This window comes from Setaria viridis, chromosome 2, assembly GCF_005286985.2.
Source record: "Setaria viridis chromosome 2, Setaria_viridis_v4.0, whole genome shotgun sequence".
In the NCBI taxonomy this organism is placed as follows: Eukaryota; Viridiplantae; Streptophyta; class Magnoliopsida; order Poales; family Poaceae; genus Setaria; species Setaria viridis.
Genome location: NC_048264.2, coordinates 22,674,674 through 22,682,824, shown reverse-complemented (window position 1 = coordinate 22,682,824; position 8,151 = coordinate 22,674,674). Strand labels below are relative to the sequence as shown.

The 8,151-nt window shown below is 40.9% G+C and overlaps 1 pseudogene; it reads left to right on the top strand.

Annotated features, from left to right (window-relative positions):
• The first annotated feature begins 1,843 nt into the window (after positions 1-1,843).
• LOC140221867 (uncharacterized) lies at positions 1,844-4,197 on the top strand (annotated as a pseudogene).
• The last annotated feature ends 3,954 nt before the right edge of the window (positions 4,198-8,151 follow it).

Here is an 8,151-nt window from a genome sequence, read left to right as displayed (position 1 = left end):
TACACAGTATGATACAATAATGAAAACATACCCCCAATGTAGCTTCCTTTTGTCCCTTGACAGGGGTTGTGCAGGATCCTGTACATATATGGTGATAAAACCATCATGGTTATTGCATGAAGTCACAACTGTGGGGTATAATTAAAGTAAGATGAGGACTCCTAACGATATCTAAACTGTAGTCAATTAAATATGGAGTATCATAGAGGGTGCAAAGTTGACTCTGTTAACCACCTAATGGCAACCAAGTATGCTCAATGGCATATCAAAGTTAGAGTACTTGCAATTTGCCAAACCTGTCTATTAATTCAATTAACTACATTTCTTTTTCACAACTTATGCGTAACCTTTCTACTTGGTAGTTTAAATGAAGTCATTAATTCTTTTTTCATTTTGCATTGGAGTCTCTTTGGAGCTGTATGATGATGGAGTAGCTCATAACAATTTTATGCATGCGTGCAGTTGCTACGGAGGATCTGGATCGCTGTAGCTGTTACGACTGCAAGGCCGCCAACAAATAGCAAGGTAAAATTTGTATCACTTCTTGATGGATTGCTAAAATGACAGATTGTGGGTTGTATGGTCAGTGAACAAGCTCGTAGATTTGTATTTAATTCTACACTACTGTAATCAAATTTTAGATGGAAAAGTCGTCAAAGATTGTGGCAAAATGGGATTCATTTGCCGCGAAAGCTTTCAATGACATTTGTGTGGAAGAAGTACTTGCTTATAATCGGACGCAGCAATGTTTGAATGCGGTAGTATATGCAAACCTTCTTAGAAAGTTTTATGAGCGTACCAAGAGGCCATACGGTGAGAGTCAAATGAAGAATAGGTGGGATATATTGAAAAAAATGTATACCCAATGGAAGACTTTGAACTTGAGATCAACCGGATTGGGAAGAGATCCTGTTACTGGTTGTATTGTGGCTGACGATGAATGGTGGGAAGAACAAAATAAGGTGAGCCCACTAACAATCATACTAGAGATATAGTTCACATATACGTTGTTTGTTTTTTTTCAATTGGAGTATAATAGCATGCTATTTTGGTGATATTTTATAGGCTATGCCAGGTTGTATCCGGTTCAGAACAGCTCCACTTAAATATGAGGATCAGATGCGAATCATGTTTGAATCGGTCATTGTTACAAATGAAACTTCATATGTTCCAAGTGGTGATGGAAATATTGATGTTGATGAACATGATGTTGTTGATGTTGAGGGCAACAATGATAGGGAGGCACATAAGGCCCCATCCAGTTCTGAGCGGAGGGCTTCAAAAAGGCCAGCTCCTAGTTCCCCTAAAGGAAAGAAGAAGAAGACTTTTAGAGACCAGTGCATGAAGCGGTTGGTCGATGCATATGAGTTGAAAGCTCAAAGTAGTAAACATTCAGCTACTTCACAAGTTGTTGATCACGTTAGAGATGAGATTGGAAGTATGTTGGAGCAAGTCATTAACGATGGGGCTAAGGAGGGGAGTGATGAACACTTCTATGCCACACAACTTCTTCAAAAAAAAGGAAAACTGTGATGTGTTCATTACATTGAAGACACCAAATGGGAGGTTGAATTGGCTGAGGAGGGCTTGGGAGATAAGGAAGAAGCACTAGGGTGTTGCATTAGTGTGCCATTTCTCTTTCATTTCTCTTATGTTGTGTGAGATATAATTTCAATTTTCTAAGTATGCTGTGTGAGACTATGAACCTTCTATTAGTTGTGTTGTAACAATAAAAATTCATCTGATGACTTGGTTAGTGCTTTTTGACAGGCTTGCATTTGTTTTGACGAGTACCTCTAGTGCAACTAGTGAATGTGAAGGCAATAGTGATTCTATTCATACCATGGATGTTGATGAATCTGATGGCACTGATGATGATTACATAGTGGCAATGCTTGGTCTGGACTACATGGCATCATCTGGTATGAACAAGAAGAAGATTACTACTACGATAGCAAGGATGACTGGAATACAGTGCGTTGAGTTGCAACTACAAGATCAAGTGGAGTGCTTTAACATGTTCAGAATGAGGAGGTCAGTTTTCTTAAGCCTTCATGACACTTTGGTGCAAGATTATGGATTGAGATCAAGTAGACAATTTTGTAGCAAGGAAGCACTAGGAATGTTTCTATGGGCTTGTGGTGCACCTCAATCTTTTAGGCAATGCAAGAATAATTTCCATCGCTCATTAGAAACTGTGAGTAGAAAATTTGAAGAGGTTCTTGAATCTATCATGAGATTAGCTGTTGACATTGTGAGGCCTAAGGATCCATAATTTTCTACTATTCATCCTAAACTACAAGAACCAAGGTTTTGGCCTCATTTCAAAGATTGCATAGGAGCAATAGATGGTACCCATATACCCGTAACTGTGCCATTAGCTGATCAATCGAAATACATTGGTCGGCATGGGTATCCTTCACAAAATGTCATGGCGGTATGTGACTTTGATATGCGGTTCACATTTGCTGTCACTGGTTGGCCTGGTTCTGTCCATGATACTCGTGTATTATTGGACACGCTTCTCACGTACGAGGATCAATTTCCACATCCTCCCGATGGTAAGGATGAGTTATGTTGCAATTTATTTTTCAGGGAATATTTGGTCATTGTGATATAACATATAAATATAACATGCAAGCAAGTACTGTCTTGTTGACTCTGGATATCCTAATAGAAAAGGATTTCTTGCACCCTACAAGGGATAGAGGTATCATGTTTCTGAATGGCAGCATGGTCAGCATCCGGTAGGATTGAAAGAAGTGTTTAATCATGCACATTCATCCCTTAGAAATGTGATTGAGCGATCATTTGGAGTTCTAAAGATGAAGTGGTGCATTCTCTTGAATTTGCCCAGTTATCCGGTTAACAAGCAGTCGAAAATTATAGTTGCTTGTATGGCCCTTCACAATTTCATCAGAGATAGTGCCATACATGACGTGCATTTTGAAGAGGATTTTGAGGAAGATGGTGGTAATCCAACCCAACCTAGCACAGATGGTGGTGGTGGTGCTTTAGGAGATGATATTGATATGGGTGCATTGCATGATGCTATTGCTGTCGCTATGGTTTCGTGGTTCGTTGTTGTACCCATGATGGATGTTTCCATACTAGACCGATCTATCATATGAATTTTATATTATTGTAATGTAATTTCTATTTAACATACTCCAAAGGCATTACAATTATTGTCTTCTCCTCAGATTCACAATAAAAATGAGCTATTATCAGCCTTAGGGGCATTCAGGTCAATTTACCAACCTGGACAGACAATCGACACAAAATAATAAGGATTGCCAAACACCCTGCTTATTCAGACAGCAGATTCTCCAGGCAGCAGGCTTATCAGATAAGCTTGCTTGCCAGATAAGCGAGTTCCAGAAAAGCGTATACAAACAGGGCCTATGGCTAACGAATCGTCAACCTGAACTTCTCATTGAGTGTATGGCAAACCACGCATTTTCCATCAGTATTTGCAAGCATAGCGCAACAACAACCGAGATACAAGAAAACAGAACAAAGGCGAGGCATGACTCGGACCCAAAACAACCAGTCAACCACCAACGATATGATGCCGATTAGAGCTGCCACCGAATAACCTGCTTGCTACTTCGTGGAAATTGCGCTACCATGCCACCCCTCATAGCTACGCTGCTCTGTCGCTGCCCAAGGAGCCATCAATGGAGTGGGGTCTAATTAAGGGCAAACAAAAATATGTAAGCCAAAGCTCCCCGGATACAATGATCTCCCATGAAGCTGATAATAACATCTTTTGTGTATTTTTCACACCACCTCATAGGGAGGAAACAACGAAGGGGATGGGAGAAGAGGTAGAAACTTGACCTGACATTTGATACAATGGCACCACCAACAAGGAGATTGTTGGACAGAACAAAGATGCCAAATGAGGATATTTGTCTAACAGAGGGGCCGCCTGCAACCAATGATGGCCAGGCCCCATAAAGAAGTGTCACACCCAATGTTGAAAAATTTTAGAAACATGAGAAAATTGTTGACAGGACTTTGTAGTCAAGGGTGGTTGTAAAATACTCTGTGTGACAAGAAAATTCCCTATTTGATACCAGTAAAGTTACTGATTCCTTCATTGGCCCTTCAAAGTTTGAACTTCCAAGTCTGAATTTCATTCTCAATTTGACACTTCCATCCAATGTGTTAGCTATTGCCATCAAGATGTGACAAATTTTTGACATATAGACCAGAATACCGTTGTGAAGGTTGAAGCAAAACAGACCGGTGGCTCCGCCACGCATGGCAATCGCTGGGCACGTGCATCCTGGGTAGCGCAGGCCACTCACGTCCAGGAGGCGCAGCCGCGCGGGCCATGGAAGGTGACGGGGCCGCGGGGGACGCAGACCTTGCGCGGCCATGGAGGGCGACAGCACGCAGGATAGCAAGGAAGTAGAGGGCGTGTCGTTGCCGGCCAGGGCTGTTCGCTACCGAAGAGCGAAGAGGCCGAGAAGAACGATGCGGAGGGTGGTCGGACGTTCATCGAATTCCTGGCATTCGTGGAGGGGCGGCAGCAGCGGCGCGCGGCGTCATCCGTGGTGGTGTCATCAAGCTCCCTGACAGACAAGTTGCATGAGTGCAGCACTGGCGGAAGCAAGCAAGAGAAAGGAGAAAAGTTTGGTTGTACCACCGAACAGAGGTAATTTGTTTTTAGTAACCCTCACTTATGAAAGTACAAGTTGTGGTATCTGACACCTCCACACATACCTAACACGGACATCAGTTCCCAACATATGTTGAGGCTACAACAGTTCAGAAAAATTTCTAAAAAATCCCCCCGAAATCCGTTTCCGAAGGAGATCGAATCTGGGACCTCCTACTGAGGCTGGTGCCAGTGAGGCTTCTGGTGACCAACTGGTCCCGGACCCATTCACGACAGAGCGTAATTTGTTCAGTCCAAGTAGAAGTAATAGATTAGCAACCGCAGGAGAGCAAAGCTAGGCCAGGCAGGCTTCAGTCCGTCCAGTCTGATTGAGTCTCCAGCGTTGCTGCTGAAACTAATGTACTGCCAGAATCTGATTACATGCTTGATTTTTAGGAGCCTTTTTACTGTATGCATGGATTTGTCAACCTTGCTGATTAACTTGTGCCACAATATTGCTACATGCTTGCATAAAAAAAGATACCGACTATCAAATGATGTTCAAAATGACGCCCAAACAAAACCCTTAAGTGAAAAATACATCTTTCTAAAATAAAATTGCATTGGTTACTATCATGGGTAAATGGTCTTTTCAACTGACAACTAACACTGTTACTCCTTAAAATGGACGGAAGTGTTAAATTCGGAATAAAATTTAGACTTGGTGCCAAATAAAGAAGTTAAAAATTTTGAGAGAAGGAATCACTATCTTTACCAGTGTCGAATAGGGAATTTTCCAGGGTGGAGCCAGAAGTAGCCTGCACCCCGGGCTGACTTTGTAGTGTGCTATAGTTGGTCTCTAACGAAAGAACGTACAATCAGCCTCTCAGTGAGTCAGTAGTGAGTAGTAACTTGATGCAACACGGCTAATCCTAGGCTTCTGGACCTTGTTTCATAAGTAAAATCACACATGTTAAGCTCTCTAGACTAGTTATCAACACACATGGACACATGGTGTTACAAAGCATTGCCAAGGTTGGACCCGGCTGCAGCCCAGCCCACCTAGCTCGGGTCATAGATCCGCCCCTGATCTTTTCTACAGATATGTTGTAAACAGCACTGAAGCTCTACAAAATGATGAAGGACCAGTTTGGCACAGCTCCTCTCCTCCGGCTTCACCTACTGTAGCGCAACTGTAGCAAGGAGCCGGTGAAGCCTCAAAAACTGGTTCCACCGGCTCCTTCTCTCCTCCAGTTCATTTTTTTAACCTGTAGTAAGGAGCCGGAGCCATTTTGACATCACACAGTAGTGCTACAGTTACGAAGAAGCCGGAGTAGCGCTACAGTTACAAAGGAGCCGGAGCCGAAACTAGCAGAAGCCCGGCCAAACTGGGCCCGAAGTCTAGCTCCTGTACTACGGCCGAGGCACGAGTTTTTGAATAGAACAGAGAACCATGCGTACCATAATTCACTCTAGCTTTAAATTACAGAGATAAAAATGAAGTGGACTTTTTTCCGTAATTTTACTATTGATGACTAAATGAGATTAACTTCTGTACAATTTTAACGAGCTTATGGACTTACAGGATGATCACGTGTTTTATCCGGTGTATTGTTCACTTACAAGACGATCTGGTGTTTTATCTTGTGAGTGTATTTTGCACCACTTCGTTTTGATCAATAGAGCAAGCTTCTACAGAACAGATAAAAAACTACAGCTACTAGCTAATCACTCAGTCAGAACTGAGATCAGGCAGCACTACTCACGTACGCGTACGGGAAATGGAATAAACAAAAAGCCATAACCATTGATCAATGATCACTGTAGCATGCAGCCAAGGGAGAAGAAACGACGACGTAGAGGACGGTCCTCTCAAGTAAAAGAAAACCAATATCGGAATGTCCTGTTCGGTAAAAAATGAGATGGAAATCAATCCGATGTGTTTAGAAAATAAACAGACAGGACTATCCTGTCAGTTTATACTTCAACTCTTTGTACTTTTGGCTTAACTTTTCAATTTAAACTCTAGTTTTATGATCTTAGACTCTTATAGAAGCTTGTGCAGAGCTCCTACAAAAATTTATTAAGATTCATATAATTTATAAGAGTAGTTCTGGCTTTACAAAACTAGAAAGAGACAAATAAATTGGACCTTTCTAATAAATTTTTATAGAGCTGTAAAGGACATAATCCATCTCATTTAACTATCAAATATTTTTTCTGGAAAAAAGTCTGTCTCATTTCTCTCTTTGTTCTATTACAAAGAGAGGATTGGACTTTTTTAAGAACCTTTTACTTAGGGAAATTATTCTTATGATTTTTGGACTCTGTGAAGGGCTCTAAAAGATTATAAAAATTGATCTCATCCTATCATCCAATTTATTCCTCTTTTTAAATTTATGTGCATGCTTTTTAATCAACATGCATTTTCACTATGGAAAATATGCAGGGAGTTAATTTAGTAAAAAGCTAATTTGTAATCCATGAATATATATGATTTTTGCCAGGTTTTAGGAACATATCTAGATGCCAAACAGCTTAGGTGAAAACCCAATTATATCTTTATGGGAAGAAATGGGTTGAGCATGGTTTATAGCATCTACTACCTCCATATTCACTTTGACTTTTGATCACAATGTATACGTCTTATTCAAAAAATTATGTAATTATCATATATTCTTTTATTACTTACTTTATTATGAATGGTACTTTAAATATAACATATCTTGTGTCTTACTTTATTATGAATGGTACGCTAAACATAACTTATCTTTTCGTATATTTATAATAATATTTTAAATAAGACGAATGGTCAAATGTTGTGAGCAAAAGTTAATAGCGATAAATATAAGCAGTAGAATTTTTAGAAGCTTTCAAAGCAATTTTTTTGTTAGAGCGATTCGTAGGCTCATATGTTTTGTTTTGACTCTTTCCGTTCACGCTTCCAGCTCACATGCTGATGTAGCACTGACCCGATCTTTCGAAAGATAGTGATAAATTTGATTTGATGGAGACTCAACGTTGAAGATCCGGCTTCAAATCAGACACAATTCGAACCCTACAACCGCTACACCTTTGCTCCATTGGTTATCAACCAAGCACAACTTGAATGACCTTACCGAGAAGACTTTCCCTGCAAGCGAATCGAAGGACACAAGTTCTCAATTCGAAAGGACTAATCGACACAATCGAGAAGAACAAGAACAGGGGCCCTGGATCCCTGTAAAAGGACTTGTCGCCGCAGTTACAACGAATCAATCTCAGTTTCACAAAGGAAAACTAGAACTAAACAAAACCCAAGTTTCTAAGGTGGCGACTACTGAGTTTATATCAAAAGGGACGAACTAGGGTTGGGGGTGACTAGGAAGGGAGGCGCCCACAACTTGGGCTTAAGGTCCGACACGATACAAGGTCAAGTTGGCCCAAAACTGGTGACGTAGCACCTTATCATGGTCACACAAAATGATCCATGAACCTTCTGGAGCTAGGACCAGAACCAAAAGAACAGCATCATCGTCCCCATTCCAACGCATCAAAGAACG